Here is a 17,113-nt window from a genome sequence, read left to right as displayed (position 1 = left end):
GGGGCTGCCGGGGGTGCAAGATCAGATGGATCTGTCATCAGGGAGAAGCTGGCATCGGAGCGAGTGCGGGCAGAAAGGAAGACAGGAGGATTTGAGAGCAGTCACAGGAGGAGCACAGGCTGGGAAGGTTACGGAGTGTGAAGAATGTCTGGACGTAAGGGATCTCAGATGATCCGGGTTTTTGAGGAGATAAGCTACGAGGAAGGATGGGAGAACAGAAGAAGGAAAGTTTACCATGGAGAGCAGAGAGAGGTAACTGTCATACTCCATGGGTCAAAATGAGAGGGGCAACAAGGTCCACAATGGACATCTCCAGCTGGGACTCAGGGATGTAACAGAGTGTGTGTGAGTGGCCAAGGTGGGTGTCCCTGAAGTTAGCCAAACACCAAAGGAAGACAGTTTTTCTCAGAGAGCATATCCATGAGCAGCTCTGGGTTTAAATGGCATGGAAAGTAGGGTGAGCCTCTCTGTGCCAATGGACAAAAGGTGGAAAGCCAGAGCAGCAGAGAGAAAGTGTGAGAGGTGGGAGGGAGACACAATTCCCTCAAGATCATGGGATGAGTAGAGGGTGAGTGGGGTATGTCTAGCGATTTTTAAATTCTGAAAAGATGAGTCAGGAAAAGTCTTGTGATCTAAGGGCTCAGTAGGATCTCCCATTATGAGTTTGTGGAGTGGTTTAGTGCAGAGAGCAAAGTTGGGAACCCAGAGGTGGAAAGAAGTATCCTATTACACATGGAAAGGAGAGGAGTTGTTTGGTGGTGGGGGTTAGGCACCTTGGGTGTATGATTGATAGCACAGAGAACTTGTACCAGCCTGTAAGAGCCATCTGCCTTTTGTACCAGGAGAATGGGAGTGTTGTAAAGGGAGTGGATGGGAATTAAGAGACTGTTTCATGACAGGTGAGAAATAGTAGGCTGTAGTTCCCATAAAGCTGGGTTAGGGATGGGTATTGTCACTGGGCAGGGTAGGGATGGTAAGTGGTTGTTGGAATTGCAACAGCAAACAGAAACACCAAAATGACACCCAAGAATTGGGGGAAGATTTATTTTATGTCGGTGGGCACTGACAGGTATCAATCCTTATAAAAATGTCAGGCCTTGATCTCTGATGGTCTAGGTCTCATATGGGATGAGCAAGCAGGAAGTACAGAGGCAGAATGGCTTGTCAACTGGGGATTGGTTCTTACAATATGCATGACAGTGACCAGCTATGCATCATAATGACCAGCTGTTTGTAAGAAACAGAAGTAACAGGAACTGTAGCAGGAACTGTTACCTTGGCAACTGAAGTATACTGGCTGTGGGGGCGGGGGATATTTTCTGCTACAGAATGAAGCCAGGGATGGGGTGGAATTGTCCCAGACTGTGGGGCTGGGATAAGGGTGAACAATGGGAGCCACAGTGGGGGGACAGGGAGGGAGTCATTGGGCTATAAGCATTGGTTGGTCCTGGGGGTGATCAGAGTAGCTGACCACTTGGTTAAGATGTGTTACCCTAAAAAGGAAATGGGACAGGTAGGCATGACTAAAAATGAGTGTGGGAGATGTTGACCCACTTGGTGCCAGACTGGGGAAGTTAAGGTTCTGGCAACTTTAATGTCAATGACCACAATAGTAATTGGGGCCAAGGAGGTTGGTCTTTGTAAGGAAGGCAATGTGGAGTGGCATGTGCCTGTATCAGTTAAAAATGGGATGGACTTATTCCCCCACTGTAAGAGTTACCTAGAGTTCAGCATTCGAGATGTTCCAGGAGGCCTCCACAGCCTTTGGGTAAGTTCAGTCTTCCACAGCCAAGGCAAGAAGGTCCGGGAAGCAGGCGGGTGAGGGTCACTGGAGACCTCCAGCATAAGTTATAATTGATTTGAGCTGGAACAGTCATGTTTAAGGAAGGAAGCATTGGTAGCAAGACTAATAATCAAATCTAAACCATTGTGTTTTTTTAATTTTTTGAGAGAGAATATGAAAATATCAAAAAGCAAGTTGGAAAGAGTCGGAGCACTTTTTACCCTATGAAAGAGATCCCCTCCAGAGAGAGACTGAAGCAAATAAAGGCCTGGAGGAATTCTACTCTGGAACCTAGGGTGAAGAAGCCTTCAAGACATCTGTGTTATCTACCTAATCATCTAGGCAACCCCTTTAGCGGCAAGACAAGGCTACATTTTGTTTAAAGTCTGATCTAAAATGTCTGTCTCTGTGACCTCTGTAAGCTCACAGGATGAACTTATACTCATCGCCTGCAGCCATGATTTAGAAGTCAGTAAAGACACATCCATCAGTTTTCACATGCACATGAAAGAAGAGAAAGGTTGAACTGACAAAAAGGGTCCCATGATTTATTAATAGGCATGTATATTTTTTCAGTGTACACTGGATTTAATAGAAAGACCCATTTTACAGCATTTTCTAAATTTATCCTGTAGTTAATATCAAAGTTCACCAGATGGTGTTTTTAAAGTGTGTCTAAATCCAGCCTATATAAAGCTAGAATATAAGGGCTTGCTTGCAAAAGTAAAATGTGGAGGTCATCCCTTGGGGAGTATGTAGGCCTGGTCCTTTTGCTGTTATCTTGAGGCCTCGCCTCCAGCTGATGTGTTTCTGGCCATAGTTGTGGTGTGTTTTTACCTTTTGTCTTGACTTTCTGGAGGGCCCAGTCCTACCTGACTGCCTATAATATTTTACCTAACTTAGCTGTCTATAATATTCCCTCTTCTGCTGTGAGGGGGTAGGAGGTAATGACAATTCTGGCTGCTTCAGGCTGAATGGGGTTGTAGTTGTGATTGGCAGTCAGAGATACTCTCCAGAGGGTCTATCTAAAGGCCCTTGATAGACATCAGATGTTCTCATCTTAGGTAGGCGTATGGTTTTAAGTCTGAAATTCTTTTTTTTTTTTTTTTTTTTTTTTGTATGAGGAATCAAACTCAGGACCTTGTGCTTGCCAGGGAGGAACATGTGCCACTGAGCTATATCCCCAGCCCCCATGGTTTTAAGTCTGAAGGAGACAAGGCCAAAGAAGCAGTTAAGTAAGCATGGGCCAAATAATAAAATCAACAAAGCTATTATGAATATAACCAAAAAATATTTCTACCAGGAAGAGCCAGTAATAGCTTCCCACAAAGAGGGTAAGGAGAAGGTCCAGAGAGTTTTAGAATCTGAATAGTTGTTGAGATAAAGGTACATACAGCATTCAGCTTTTATAACTGTACTAGTATTCCCTTGTGCTGCTGTCAGGGCATCTAATGTTATCTGAGTTTGCAGGACAGCTTGCCTTATTAATTTTATTTTTATTTAGGAGCACACAAGAGAAACCAGTCAAGCTGTACTGTATAGTTAATAACTGCTACTTTCGAGGGCACATAGACAATGACAAAAGTTTATCATTTTTGATTATACTTTTCTGCTGGATTTTTTTTTTGTTTTGTTTTTAAAATTAAGTATGTTTATTGGTATATAAACCAATAAACCACTTTAGGTATACATAATGATCACATTCATCATATGGAATTTGTACCTGTACATGACAGAACTTGATTCTTTTTTCCCCATTCCTCTACCCTCCCTTCAACTCTTCTTTCCTTCCTTAATTACAAAAGCTTTGTTTCCATATTTTCATTGTTTTCTCATCAATTTTTTCTTTTCCCTTCCTTCCTGTTCCCCTCCCCCATCCTTAGTTCCCCTTCCCAGTTGAACATTTTCTTCCTATTTTACAATATCTATTATTCATTTTGGTCCTTATTAACACTTTTGGTTTCTCACACCAGAGGAACAATGCAGTATTCACCAATGAGTGTCCTGTTTATTTCACTTCAGAGTATGTCCTGAGTGTGCATCCATTTAGCTAGAAATGTCTCAGGCTTATCCTTCTTTATGACAGAGTAGGGAAAAAAACCCACATGTTCTTTATCTGTTCATCAGTTGATGGGCATTAGGGCTGTTTCTAAGATTTAGCTATTATAAGCTGTAACGTGACCATGTATATATTGCTGTGGTATAATGCTTTTAATACTTTCAGGAAGATATTAGGAAGAGGAATACCTGGCTCAAATGGAACCTGTAGTCATAGGTTTTGAGGAAACTCCACACTGATTTCCACTCGTGGTTACACCAATCTACACCCCCACCACTGTGGAGAAGTGTTCCTTTGTCCCCACAGCCCCACACCATCTGCTGGGTTTTTAAGACCAAGTTAAAATGAGACCTGTATTAATTAAAATCGACCTCTTGCTGCCATTCAAGGTCAGGTAAGCCTCTTTAAGCATTACTCTTGGAGCCATGCACAGAGCCTCTCAGTGCCAGCTGCCAGAATGAGTCACAGTCTTGCTTCACCATTTTTCTTTCTATGAAAGCATTAGAGACTTTTTTCTCTTGTTGACCCTTCCTTGGCACACTGTACATTTGTTGATCTCTGTCCTATGGGGCCCAACAATCTCCCTGCTCAGGGGATTGGGTGACTCACCAAAGTTGTAGGCTCCTGTAGAAAAGGTTTTCTCATGTACTGGGTCTCTGCTGACCTTGGAGGGCCAGGGCCAAAATATTGGCTGTTTTTTAGCCTGGTTATCTCTAGTTCTGGTCCCTGAACTTTAGTTGTTGAATACCCAGAAGAGATCAGTTATATCAATCTTAGCAGAGGTGAATCACAAGTGTAAATTGCTTTTTGATAGCCATAGTCCCCTGTTAAAGGCAAAAAGTTGTTGTAAGCTTTATTAATTTAACATTCTGAAGGGAAGGGCAGTCTTCAATCAAGGGGTTTAGTTAACTTTTGGTGAGTTGGAGAAAAACTAGGGTTTTAAGAATCTGAAGAGAAAGAGCTCAGATGCTGGCTGACCTAAAAGAGGACTAACAGAGAAAAACATGGATTTGGAAACTGTAGTCCAGATCAGGTGTGTGGTAGAGTGGCGAGGTAGGGATTGGGAGAGCGTATGTTGGAGGCTAGAGGAGCAGCATGCACCCTGGGCACCCAAGCCACCTGGCCTGCACCTGTGGTGCTATGAGGAACAACAGGCCTTCATAAGGTGGCCCTAGGTGGTCTTGGGCTGGGTGCAGATCAGCTTGTTTGCGGAGCCAGACAGCCACAGTGTGATGGCAGCTGGGAGGTTGGGGGCAGCACAGCATGGGCTGGCTGGGGGGCAGCATGGCTGGGGATGCAGCAGAGGCCCAGTCAGAGGTGCAGCCCATTGCACACTGGGGTCTGGCAGTGCAGGTGGGGGGAGGAGAGCCAGGCCCATGTTTTCCTTACCTAGGCTGGGATCGGCATGCTTGTGTAGAGGGAGGGCTGTGCACACAGGTGTTGAGGGTGGCTTCCAGGCACTGGATAGTAGGCTGTGTGTGCAGGTGCTGGGGTCCCACTATGTGCACAAGTGCCAGTTGGACCTTGGCCTCCATGGCCGTACTCTGTGCCTGCTATGCTGTGTCAATGTGAGAACCATGAGCTGGCTCAATGTAGAGCAGGTTGGGCATGCTGGGTGCTGGTACTGGGTGCTAGGTCCATATGGCCTGGGACCCTGTCTTGGTAACTTTTCGCTTGCTGCTGAGACAAAGTACCCAATGCCCAAAATTAAAGAAGGAAAGATTTATTTAGCTTACAGTTTGTGGAGGTTTCAGTCCATACTTGGTTGGCTCCAAGGCAGAAGATAGCAAAGCAACAAGAGCAAAGAGGGGAATGGCTGCCGAATAGCAAAGCAGCCAGAGCAAAAGGGAGGAATGGCAGCAAGTAGCCTCTTCCTCTCCCTTACATATGCAAACTATCCACCCCAGGGCGGGTGTAGCTCTCACATCCATAATCAATCAAACTCTAAATGCCTGCCCCATGATGGCATGAAGCTTTGTGGGGACACCCAGACACAAACCATAACAGACCCCCAGCCCAGAGCTGGCACACAGGCAGGGCAGCTGGAGCTTGGTGGTCCAAGGCTAGGCCCCAGGGGTGTGCCCCAAGGCAAATGGTGGTGGTGGGGAGGAGGGAGTTGGGTGAGGGAAAAATTGAGAGCCAGCATCTGCACAACACCTGGGCTCACACTGGGCTCCGCACACCCCCTTACCCCCATGAGATAGAGGCCATGGCAGGTAGAGAGGAGGGAGACAAAGGGAAAAGTCTTAAAGGCACAAAGTCTTACCTGATCTGAAGTTGGCACGTAGTGTCTGGGGCACAGTCTGAGAAGCCAAAGTTACAGGGTGACCTCTTTAAGATACCAGGGGCTTGAGATAGGTCTTGAAGTCCCTCTCAAGAGAGCTACCCTATCCTGGGTTTCGGCACCATATCTGTTAAAGGTGCAGAGGGGAGAAAGAGCAGATGAAAAAGCTCTGTATGAGCAACCTTGGCTGTTTATTCACTCCTGTGGGAGTGGGCTGAGTTCACAGAGTGGAATCAGCAGGAAGTGAGAGTAGAACAAAGAATTTAAAGACAAGGGGAGGAGTTTGCTACCTCAAGGAATCTGGGGCAGAGGAAGTGTGATTGTGCTTTTCCAAACGGGTGGGACAGATGCAAGAGTGGTCACTTTTCTTGGGATGGGCAGTGCACACAGACATGGTGTTGCTTTTCTGTGGTTTCCTTCCACATCTGCTGGTAGTGGCAGCACTTCTTGGTTGTGACAATGTTTAATAATGTCAGGTACATCTTGTGCTTATGAATATGCATACACCTCTGACCCAGCAATTTCATTTCTAGGACTTTGCCATGAAAAAATATATATCACAAACAAAATAGTGAGTACTTGCATATTGGCTCCTTCATGCTCTGACATATAGTCAGCACAATTAATATTTTAGTGGTGGTTAACCCTAGTAACAGAACACCAGGAAATTTTTGTTTTGGGAGGGTTATCTCTCCCTCCCTCCTGTTTTTTTTTTTTTTAAATCTCATTGTATAGCTCAGGCTGGCCTTGAGCTCATGGTCCTCCTGCCTCAGCCTCCCAACTATAGAGATTATAAATTATGTCATGTGCCCAGTTTTCAGGTGATTTTCAGTATGTTCTTAGTTTTTACTTGGTGAATTATTTTTATAACTAGCATATATTACTTATATTTGGAAGAGACAGCAAGAAATGCTTCAATTTTATTTTGGAACAAATAGAAGTAAAAATATAATCTCAAAATATACGGGCATTGTGGTACATGCTGGTAATTTCAGCCCTTGGGAGGCTGAGGCAGGAGGATTGCTGTGAGTTCAAGGTCAGCCTAGTTCAAGGCCAACTTGAATTACAGAGTGAAGCCCTGTCTCAAAACAATAGCAAAAAAAAGAAAGAAAAAAATTCAAGTAACTTAACCAAATGTTAAAATTCAATCATAAACAATGTTATTTGGGGTCAAGGAATTTTCTACCTGAAATGCAAGAAACATGTACACTCACTGCCCCTCTCTCTTCCATTCCTGTCTTTAAAAACAATCAGGGCTCCTTGCAGGAACTGCTGAGTCCAGGGCCACACTGGGAATGCACAAGACAAGCTAGAAACACAGGAAGTTTTTGATGCCCAGAAAGTAAGACTGTAAGCAGGGATGGGGGTGTCAGCAAGACACATGCTAGGGTGAAGGACAGCTGCTGGCCATGTCTGGGATAATTTTTTTTTAGCTAAAAATACATTAAAACAGCAAAGGAGGAATCCTTAATCCTTGGTATACCCTTGCCACACATAAATTGGACCCTATCAGGTCTGCTAATAGATCTTAATTTGTGGTAATACTAGACAGATAAATAAAGGGAAGAGAATAAGAGAGGGATGGAGTTGAAAAGTCACTGTTTTGCAGTTTTCACAGTAAAAACGGTTTAGACAGGAAACAGCAATGTCTGCGGAATCTGGAGAGATGAAGAATGGTGAGGGGCAGGATGTTTACTCAGTCCCGAGTGTCTGTCTGCAGTGACCTCCCGGCAGAGACACCTGGCAGTGCCCCAGCGTGATCACCTGTCCAGCGTCTGCTCCTGATAGGATACCAAGAATGTGGGGTCACTTTGCTCATCATCTCCCAGCAGTCAAACACCTGGTAAGTCATGAGGAAAGACAGGACAAGCCCAGCTGAAGAGCATTGTACAAAGTAACTGACTTGAGTTTTTAAACATATTAATGTCCTGAAACAGAAAGGCTGAAGAACTGTTCCAGATTAAATATTTTTTTTTTCCAGCACTGGGAATTGAACCCAGGGTCTTTGCAGTTAGATACATTTCCAGCCCCCCTTATTTATTATTTATTTATGTATTTTTTTATTTTTAAGAGTAAAAGAAGGATAACATAGTAATATGGGGGGCTTACCAAATTATAGACAAAGTAGTAGGAAGTTATCAGTGGTTATTGTTTTATATATTGTTATCTATAAGATAGTTTCTCAGGAAAACAAATAGACAAATAATAGTGAGTTACAGACAAAAGAGGTAGGAGATTATCAGTAGTTGTACTATACTTTGGTATCTTCAAAGTGGCTTCTAAAGAAAAAAAATAGAGCTATACATGAGTAACCAATTGAATAATCATTATTCTCAATGGTTGTTGTAGGAAACACATAATAATAAACACACATCCATTTACAAAATAGCATAGCAACAATACAAACATTACAGAGTTATGGACAGATTAGTAGGAAAATATCAATGGCTGCTGTAATACAAGGTGGTATCTTCAAAGTGGTTTCTCAGGAAGACAGAGATACGCAAGAAGGATCTAACAAGTTACAGCCTAAGGGTTGTGAAAAATAGCATATTACCTCCTCACCAGTGACTCCTTTCAATAAGGTGTGATGGCTGGAAGAAGGCCAGGATTGAAAGGAAGGACTGAGAGACTTGCACCTGTGTTTAGCAACAGGCTATTTTCTTTTTCCTCCATAGTCATGATTACCTGGGGCTCCTCCATGGAGATGATAGTCTGGCCAGAGGGAGAAGGCAGAGTATGCCCTGGGCCCCCTCATTCCTGTTAGACTAACTGGTAGGATGGGTCTGAGCTCTGGGGCCTCTGCTTCAGAGGGCAGACCCATCTCCAGTGGTCTCCTTTGCATTCAGGGCATGGCCCAGGAGCTTCTTAGGGCAGTTCCTCTTGAGGTGGCCTGGCTTCTAACAGAGGTAGCAGATGAATGCAGTCATTGAGTTCTTCTTGGGGCCCCAAGAATCATACTTAGGGTCTGTTTCTCTTAGTGCTGCAGCAAAAGCAGCTGCTTTTTCTCTGTCTCTTTGTTTTCTCTTCTTGGCCTCCTCCTTGTCACAGCTATAGAATACTGAGGAGGCAATTCTTACTAACATCTCAAGTGAGCCATCTGGGGCAAAAGCCATTTTTTGTAGCTTTTTCTCTCCAGCCTCCCAGCGCATTGGGACCCTGCAACCACTTAGTGTCCTCTCCCCAACCATCAGCACAGGCAGCAGGAATCTTGCTGCAGACCTCTCTGGAGCTCCACATGCTCCTCCACCATAGCCTGTACTGTCAGGGGAAGAATGGCTTCCAGGGGGTCTCCCCAGGTATTGCACAAGGTCCTCCTGGTTTCCAGCTTCCGAATGACTCTCATGATGCCAGTCCACTAGACCTCTGACTCTTTGGGCTTAGTCTGTATTCTCATGTTCTCCGAGTCCTTGTTTAGCAGCTGCTCCTCTGCTGACTCTGAACCTTTCTGGTTCTCAACGGCAGGGGCAAGACGACCCATTGTGTGGCATGTATTCCCAGGGTTTTCTCCATGTCAGAATGATTCACGCACGTCTGTGGGCGGGCCTCTGCAGCCAACACGTGGTGGGCCAATTGCGTCATTGCTTCTCAGTGCCATGATAGTTCTGAATTGCACGGCGGCGGCTGGGGGCTGGCCCAAAGGCCAGTGCACCCCACCATGCAGCTTCCCAGGCACCAGGGGCCCTCCTCTCAGGCACCTGTGTGGCTGGGGGCTGACCCCTGTTTATTTATTTTTTATTTATTTATTTAAAGACAGATTAGTGCTAAGTCAATAAATTGCCCAGGTTGGGTTTGAATTTTCCAATTCTCCTGCCTCAGCCTCCCAGAGTGCCAGGATAACAGACTGTTGCCACCACACCTGGCCAGATTAAAGAAACTGGGTGACTTAATGCATATGTGATGCTTGGCTGAGGCTCACAAGAGAGGAGGACATGCTACCGTAGGGGACTTTGCTGGTTTAATTGACAGAATTGGATTATGGATTAGAGAACAGAAAACAGGATCAAAGTCAAATTTCCTGATTTGACAACTGCATTTTGGTTACATAAGAAAATATACTTGTTCATAAGAACTACAGACTGAAGTATTAAGAATATAACCAGTCAGGGTATAAGATGGTCCCTCAAAGAGGAGATAGAGACCTCAACTCACCTCAAAGGCAGATTTGTCAACTCTCATCCCAGAAAAGCTTTCAGAATGCACAGTGGAGGCATAGGAAGGTTTACTTGGCAGAGTTAGAAAATAAGAGAAAATAGGGATGTGACTTCAGCTTGAGGAGCCAAAGGGGCACGATGAAAAGCATCAGGCTGACCTTTCATAAAAGAACAAGACTGGATTTTATGGATTCACTGGGGTGAGCTGGAGTCTGGCTGTTCATTATTTCAGTTCTGGTTTGCAAGATGACACCAGAAATCCATTCAACTGTGGGGACAATTCAGTCTCCCAGGTCTCTGTCTTAGTTATTTTCTCTCATTGCTGAGACAAAATACCCGACACCCAAAGTTAAAAGGGGGAAGGTTTATTTAGCTCACAGTTTGTAGAGATTTTGGTCCATAATTGGCTGGGTCCGAGGCAGGGTGGCATAACAGTTCTTGGCAGTGGAAGACAGCAAAAGCAACAATGGAGGGAGAGAGAGAGCAGTAAGTCTGTTTCTGTCCCTTATACTGTCTGCAGGCTACTCACCCTAGGGTGGATATAGCACTCACACCTTTAATCTCAGCATTGGACCATGAATCACTCACAAACTCTAGATTCAGCCACCCCCTACCCCATGACTGCATGAGGCTTTAGGGGGACATCTAGACACAAACCATAACAGTCTCCATTGATAATTCTAGCTCTCTGTTCTTTTCTTTTTTTTCTTTCTTTCTTAGCTCTTGGGATTAAATCCAGGGCTTTTGCACTTAGCTGTATCCCCAGCCCTTTTTGGTTTTGTTTTTTTTTTTTTGGTTTTTCCCCGGTACCGGGAACCGAACTCACGACCTTGTGCTTGCCAGGCAGGCACTTTGCCGCTGAGCTAAATCCCCAGCCCCCCCCAGCCCTTTTTAAATTTATCTTTTTTGTTTTGAGATGAGGCCTTGCTAAATTGCTTAGCTGCCAGGCAACTAAGGCTCAGACTCATGATCCTCCTGCCTCAGCCTCCTAGAGTGCTGGGAGATTACTGGTGTGCACCACCACACCCAGAGAGATGACTTTTTTTGCTTGAGCAGTCTGTCTCGTGGAGGCACTGCTGGAATCCAAAGTGATGTAGGTTTAGGGCAATGACTGGAGACTTCTAGACATTCAATCTTAAAGGGGGATGAGACAGGTCATGTAAATTCAGGGTTAGTCAACCTGGTTTTGCCAACCTTTAGACAGTGTTGTAGTCAGGGTTTACAAAGGAAAAGATTTAATGCAAGGCACATAATTTATAGTATTATTTTATAATATTCACCCAGGCAGGCACTGTGCCACTGAGCTATATCCCCTATAATATTCACCCAAAGAGTCAAATGCAAAAGAGTGCAGGAGATCTGTCCATGTACTAGAGACCCAAAGAATTCAACTGAGGGCCTGGATCCTGTGGCAGTGTCCTCTACAAGTCCAGCTGGAGGCCTAGAGCCCATGACAATGTTTCATGCAAGTCTATAAAAAAGATCTGCACTGGGAACGCCCAAAGGTCAGTGGTGGAAGCTAGGAAGTCTGAGCCAGGGGGTGAAGGATCTGTGCCAGCAGGCTGAGAGATCTGCACTGGAATGAAGGTAAGTGATGTTCCCCCAAAGAGAACCTTGGCCATCCTCAATGACAGCGAGGACCCAAACTCCTTCAACAATGAGAACAGCTGAGTTCATACCAGGAAAACTAGCATGACAAGCCTCTCCAGGAGAATCAACAGCACACCGTCTTACCCTCTGGTTCTCTTTTTGTGCTATTGGCCACAGTCCTCAGGTGGGCCTTCCACACCCAGCACCATGCTGATTCAGTTCAGCTGGGTGTTGCCCATTAGTTAATCCAGCAAGGACAGGTACTCTGGAAACTATTAACAAGCATATCTGCAGAGCTGAGCAAGGATTAACCCAAAGTTTTAAGGTAATGAAGGTCAAGTTTTTTTACCTTTTAGTTACCTATTGGGCGTCCGCAGACCCAAGCAAAGAGTCACTATTTGTTTTAGCAAAAACAGTTTTTAGGGCTGGGGATTTAGCTCAGCGGCAAAAGCGCCTGCCTGGCAAGCGCAAGGTCGTGAGTTCGGTTCCCGGTACCGGAGAAAAACAAAAACAAACAAACAAAAAAACAACAGTTTTTAAGTCACAGAGTGTCTGGTTTGGATCTAAAATGGCCCCAGAGGCTCCTGTGTGTGGAAGGTTATTGGATCCTGGTGGTGCTACTCCCATCAGTGGATTCAGTGGAGTTCAGTACCAGGAGCTGAAGGTCCTGTTAGGGGACTGGGCAGGTTGGACTGGGCCATTGCAGAAGGAAGTGACTTGGAAGCATGACTCTTGCCCACAGCTCCTCCCTTCTCCTGCTGCCATAGGTGGAGCAGCTTTTCCTGTGCTGTTCCCCTTGCCTTCCTGTTTCTGCCTTGGAACCAGCCAACCACGGCCTGAAACCTGAGCCAAGGTAAACCTCTCCTTTAAGTTGATGTGTTAGGTATTTTGACCCAGTGAGTAGGAAGTGACTAATAGACTGCCTTAGAAGAAAACACGAATCATGCCTTTTTCCTTCTTTTTTTTTCTTCTCTCTCTCTCTTTTTTTTTTTTTTTTTTTTTTTGTGGTACCCTACTGGGAATTGAACTCCAGATTGAACCCCAAGCTTTTGCATTGCTACATTTACTACATTCCTAGCCCATTTAAATTTTTATTTTGAGACAGTTTCTCACTAAATCTCTAAATTGCCCAGGATGGGCTTAAATTTGCAATTAATTCTCCTGTTTCTCCTTCCCAGGATGCTAGGATTACAGGTGTGCATTACTACACCTGGTTGGTAAGTATATCAGCTGAAAAAATGGCCAAGGTTTTACTAACATGAGGTGGACTACAATTCCTTTGTAAGACCCATATGAAAAGGATTTATTTACGGTTAGCTTTGACTTCGTAACTTCCCAGTGGTCTGTCCTTTTTCAAAAGGAAAACTCAGCTCCCGCCTGGCAAGTGCAAGGTCCTGAGTTCGGTTCCCAGTACCGGAGAAAAACAAAAACATAAAAAAAATAAAAAAAAATTTTAAAAAAGGAAAACCCACATCTTTTGCTTGCCTGCTCCCTTTTCCAGTAGAAAATAAAAGTAAAACTGGTTGAAAGACCAAAACACTGGGTAGAGCTATGATTTTTGATTTGGCTAAAACTGTCTTACCTCAAAATAGGTAACAACCCTTGAAAAAGACATTAAAGGTTCAAGGTTGTGAGGCACCAGTGAATATACTGGGGTAAATTATCTGTCCAAGAGGAGGTTAATTGATAAACGAGTTAATGATCCTTCTGTTGGTACATGTTGTCCTCAGGGTGAGCTCCTTCAGCAGGAAAAGATGGTTAATTCCAGCAGAAACTTACTATATAGTTGTCTTTCACAGTTCACTTATTGCCACTTCACTGTATCGTGGGTTTTTAAAAAAAAAGTGTAATTCTGTATCACAGAGCTTTCACTATATCGCAAGATTTTGAAGCAAATAGGTATTTATATAATATTTATGATTTTAATTATTTTTGCCTAAAAATTTGAAACAATATAAAAATATAAAAAAGTTAATTCAAACATATTAAAAGAATATTAAATTGAAATAAAATACAGTATATATTTCATCAGTGGATGAATACTGTCTGTACACAATGGAAATGCAGTATGGCACTACCACTTGCACAAGTTTGCCAAAGTGAGATTGTATATGGCATGCTATTGGCTGATGGAATGGAAGGCAACCAACCGCAGCACTGTGTTCTGTATCCAGGGCGCTGATTGGTTCAGTGACTGTAGCATCAGTCTGTTTGCTCTCCTGCAGTGTGCCCATACCTTCAGCATCTCTCCTCATTCAAGTGGTAGTATACTTCACTGGTGAGTACCTATATAGAAGCTGTTGTTACATGTTGTTAAAATTATGTAGATTTAAGAGTGTAGAAAGTGTTTAAGAGCATATGAAGTGTTTAGAAGAGTGTGGGAAAGGTTAATAAGAGAGTGGGAAAGGTTTATAGGAGTGTGGGAAGGGTTTAGAAAGCTTTAAAATGTATATAAATAATAAAATAAATATAACACCACTACTTTGCGGATTTTCACCTGTTGTGGGGTCTCTGGAACATAACTCCCACGATAGGTGAGGGGTCACTGTATTTAAGTTATAGGGCCTCCTACCTTTTATTTTGAAATCACATATGTATAATCAAGTGTTAACTTTGCTCAGGCACCTAAAAATAATAAAGGTGCCAAGAAAAGCAAACATATTTTAGGGTCACTTTTATGTAGAAACTCTGAGTGTGAGTTTCTCTCCAACTGCTCATCTTAAATTCTAGATGGTAGCTAACCTCAGCCTCTGAAGCTTATTTTTTTCCTGGGGAAAGTTTGATTTTGGTGAGGAGCCATTCTAGAGTTCCTCAGAAGCCACTAAAGAAACAGTTAAAGACAAAGGAAAACTGGATGTCAGAGAGAGTGTGAGTGTCATGTCAACTGGAGATGGAGACCCAAGCTGCTTGCTTGTCAGTTCAAATGTAGTCCCATGGCATGGAGCTTGCAGAAATATTCAGCATAGTTGTTACTAAAAGGGAGTTTGTGGCAGCACCATTGGAATACTGGACAGTTAGAAAATCAGTTAACTGTCCAGAATTAATTCATTAAGTTGTTTCTCTATACTGTGTCATGCCATTAAAAAGAGTGAGGAAGGAGGTTTGGGATGTAGTTCTGTGGCAGAGCACAGTTACTTAGCATGCACAATGCCCTAATTTGATCCCCAGAACCACAAAAAATAAATAAAATTTTAAAATAAGGTGGAACCAATGAACTGATAATGGGAAACTCCCAGGACATAGTTGAGTGGAAAAAGTACTTGTAGAACAATATATATGGCATGATTCTTTTATATTACATATCTGTGTGACATATGCCCATGTAAATGGATAGAATGGTGTTGTAGTCAGGAGTTTACAAAGGGAAACAATACAATACAGGACACTTAATTATAAGATTATTCTATAATAGTTAACCAAAGAGTTATAAACAAAAAGAGTGCAGGAGATCTGTCCCCACACTAAAGACCAAAAGAATCCAGCTGAGGGCCTAGATCCTATGGTAATGTCCTGCCTGAGTCCAGCTGAAGACCTAGAGCCCTAAAGCCAGCATGACAATCTCCTCCAGGAAAACTAACAGCTCCTTACAGCTTCTAACAGCACCCAACAGCTTCTAAACTTCTTTTCCAGTTCTGCCTCTTCTGCTGCCAGCAACAGTCCTCAGGTGGGCCTCAGCAATGCTCAGAGTGAGGACCAGAGCTCCCCCAAAGTGAACTGTAGCCATGCTCTGTGACATTAAGGTCCTGAGCTCCTTCGACGGTAAGAACAGCAGAGTTCATCAGGAAAGCCGGCATGACAATCACCTCCAGGGAAACCAACAGCTCCTTACAGCTTCTAACAGCACCCAACAGCTTCTAAACTTCTTCTCCAGTTCTGCCTCTTACACTGCCAGCAACAATCCTCAGGTGGGCCTCCCACACCCAGATATAGTTATGCGCTGCATAACATTCTATTCAACAGAGACAGACCACATATAACCATATGAGTAGTTATATAAGATTATCGCCTATGGATGTGACCTCATAGCTGTCTTAGTTTGCATAAGTACACTCTATGGCATGCCCATGAAGTTAAAATCACCTCAGACACATTTCTCAGAACTTTTCCTGTTGCTAAGTAAGTAATGCATGAATGTATAAATCATACCCTGCTCTAGAGAAGGTTGAGTCAAGAACACTCTTTCTGTCCTATGCTTCAGTAATCAGTTTCTTGTAATTGTTTCAGTTATCTGTTTCTCATGAGATGATGGTTAACGTCTGTTCCACATGGCATCAGCTGGATGACTCAGTTGGAGGATGGAGGGCTAACTTTCGAGTTGGCTCACTCCACGGCCAGTAAATTGGTGCTGCCTGTTGAGTGGGAGCTCAGTCAAGGTTATGGGCCAAGGGTCTCAGTTCTTGTTCATGGCGGCCTCTCCTCAGGATGCTGGGTTCCTCACAGCATGGTGGTTGCTACCCAAGGGTCAGCATCCAATAGAACAAAGCAATAGAACAACATCCAATAGAACAAAGCAGACATGCTTGACATTTCTATAACCTAACCTTAGAAGTTACATGGCGTCAATTCCATCCCACCTCATGGTTTGAAACAGTCAAAGTCCTACTCAGATTCAAGAGGTGGGGATACAGACTCCTACTCCTGACTGAGGGTGGCTTTAGATTCTAAGAGTGTGTAGACCATCTACTGGCCACACTGATTTTGAGAAATAGCATAAACTGAGTGCACTACGAGATTGGAAGTAGAAAACTTCAGAGTTTGAGCAAATAGAGTTGACTCTTCATATGCACAGGGTCTGAATTTGCAAATTCAACCAACCTCAGGTAAAAAAATGTTTGACAAAATTGCATCTGTTTTGAACATGTACAAACTTTTTTCTTGTCATTATTCCCTAAATAATTTAATACAACCATTTATCTAGCTTTGCATTGATAAATATTATTATTTTATATAAGTATTATAAGTAATTTAGGGATGATTTGAAGTGCACGGGAGGACGTAGGTAGGAGATGCACAAGTACTTTGCCATTTTATGAAGGGCTTCAGCATCTGAGGATCTTGATAATCTTAGGGTAGGGCCTGGAGCCAATCCCCCACCCCCATGGATTCTGAGGGATTGCTGTTGGGTCTGGGCCCTTCTAGGTTCTTGTGGTCCTGAGCAAAGAACTGGACAAGAAAACATGCAAAAGGTAAGTGAGGTTTTACATTTATTGAAGATATTAAAGGTAGGAAAAGAAGTGTGCCCT

General features: G+C 43.7%; 1 long non-coding RNA gene across 1 annotated transcript in view; it reads right to left on the bottom strand.

The window, feature by feature from the left end:
• Positions 1 to 1,725: 1,725 nt before the first annotated feature.
• The window catches only part of LOC102021899, a 31,980-nt gene continuing 16,592 nt past the window's right edge, over positions 1,726 to 17,113 (bottom strand). The window contains exons 2-4 of the long non-coding RNA XR_261200.2: positions 6,109 to 6,253; positions 4,452 to 4,666; positions 1,726 to 1,864 (exon numbers count right to left, since the gene is read on the bottom strand). This is a non-coding gene — a long non-coding RNA (uncharacterized LOC102021899). The remainder of the gene's footprint in view (positions 1,865 to 4,451; positions 4,667 to 6,108; positions 6,254 to 17,113) is intronic.

Source organism: Chinchilla lanigera, unplaced genomic scaffold, assembly GCF_000276665.1.
Source record: "Chinchilla lanigera isolate Chin_1 unplaced genomic scaffold, ChiLan1.0 scaffold00025, whole genome shotgun sequence".
NCBI lineage: Eukaryota > Metazoa > Chordata > Mammalia > Rodentia > Chinchillidae > Chinchilla > Chinchilla lanigera.
The sequence above is the reverse complement of the archived record's forward strand: the minus strand, read 5'-3'. Positions and strand labels throughout refer to the sequence as shown.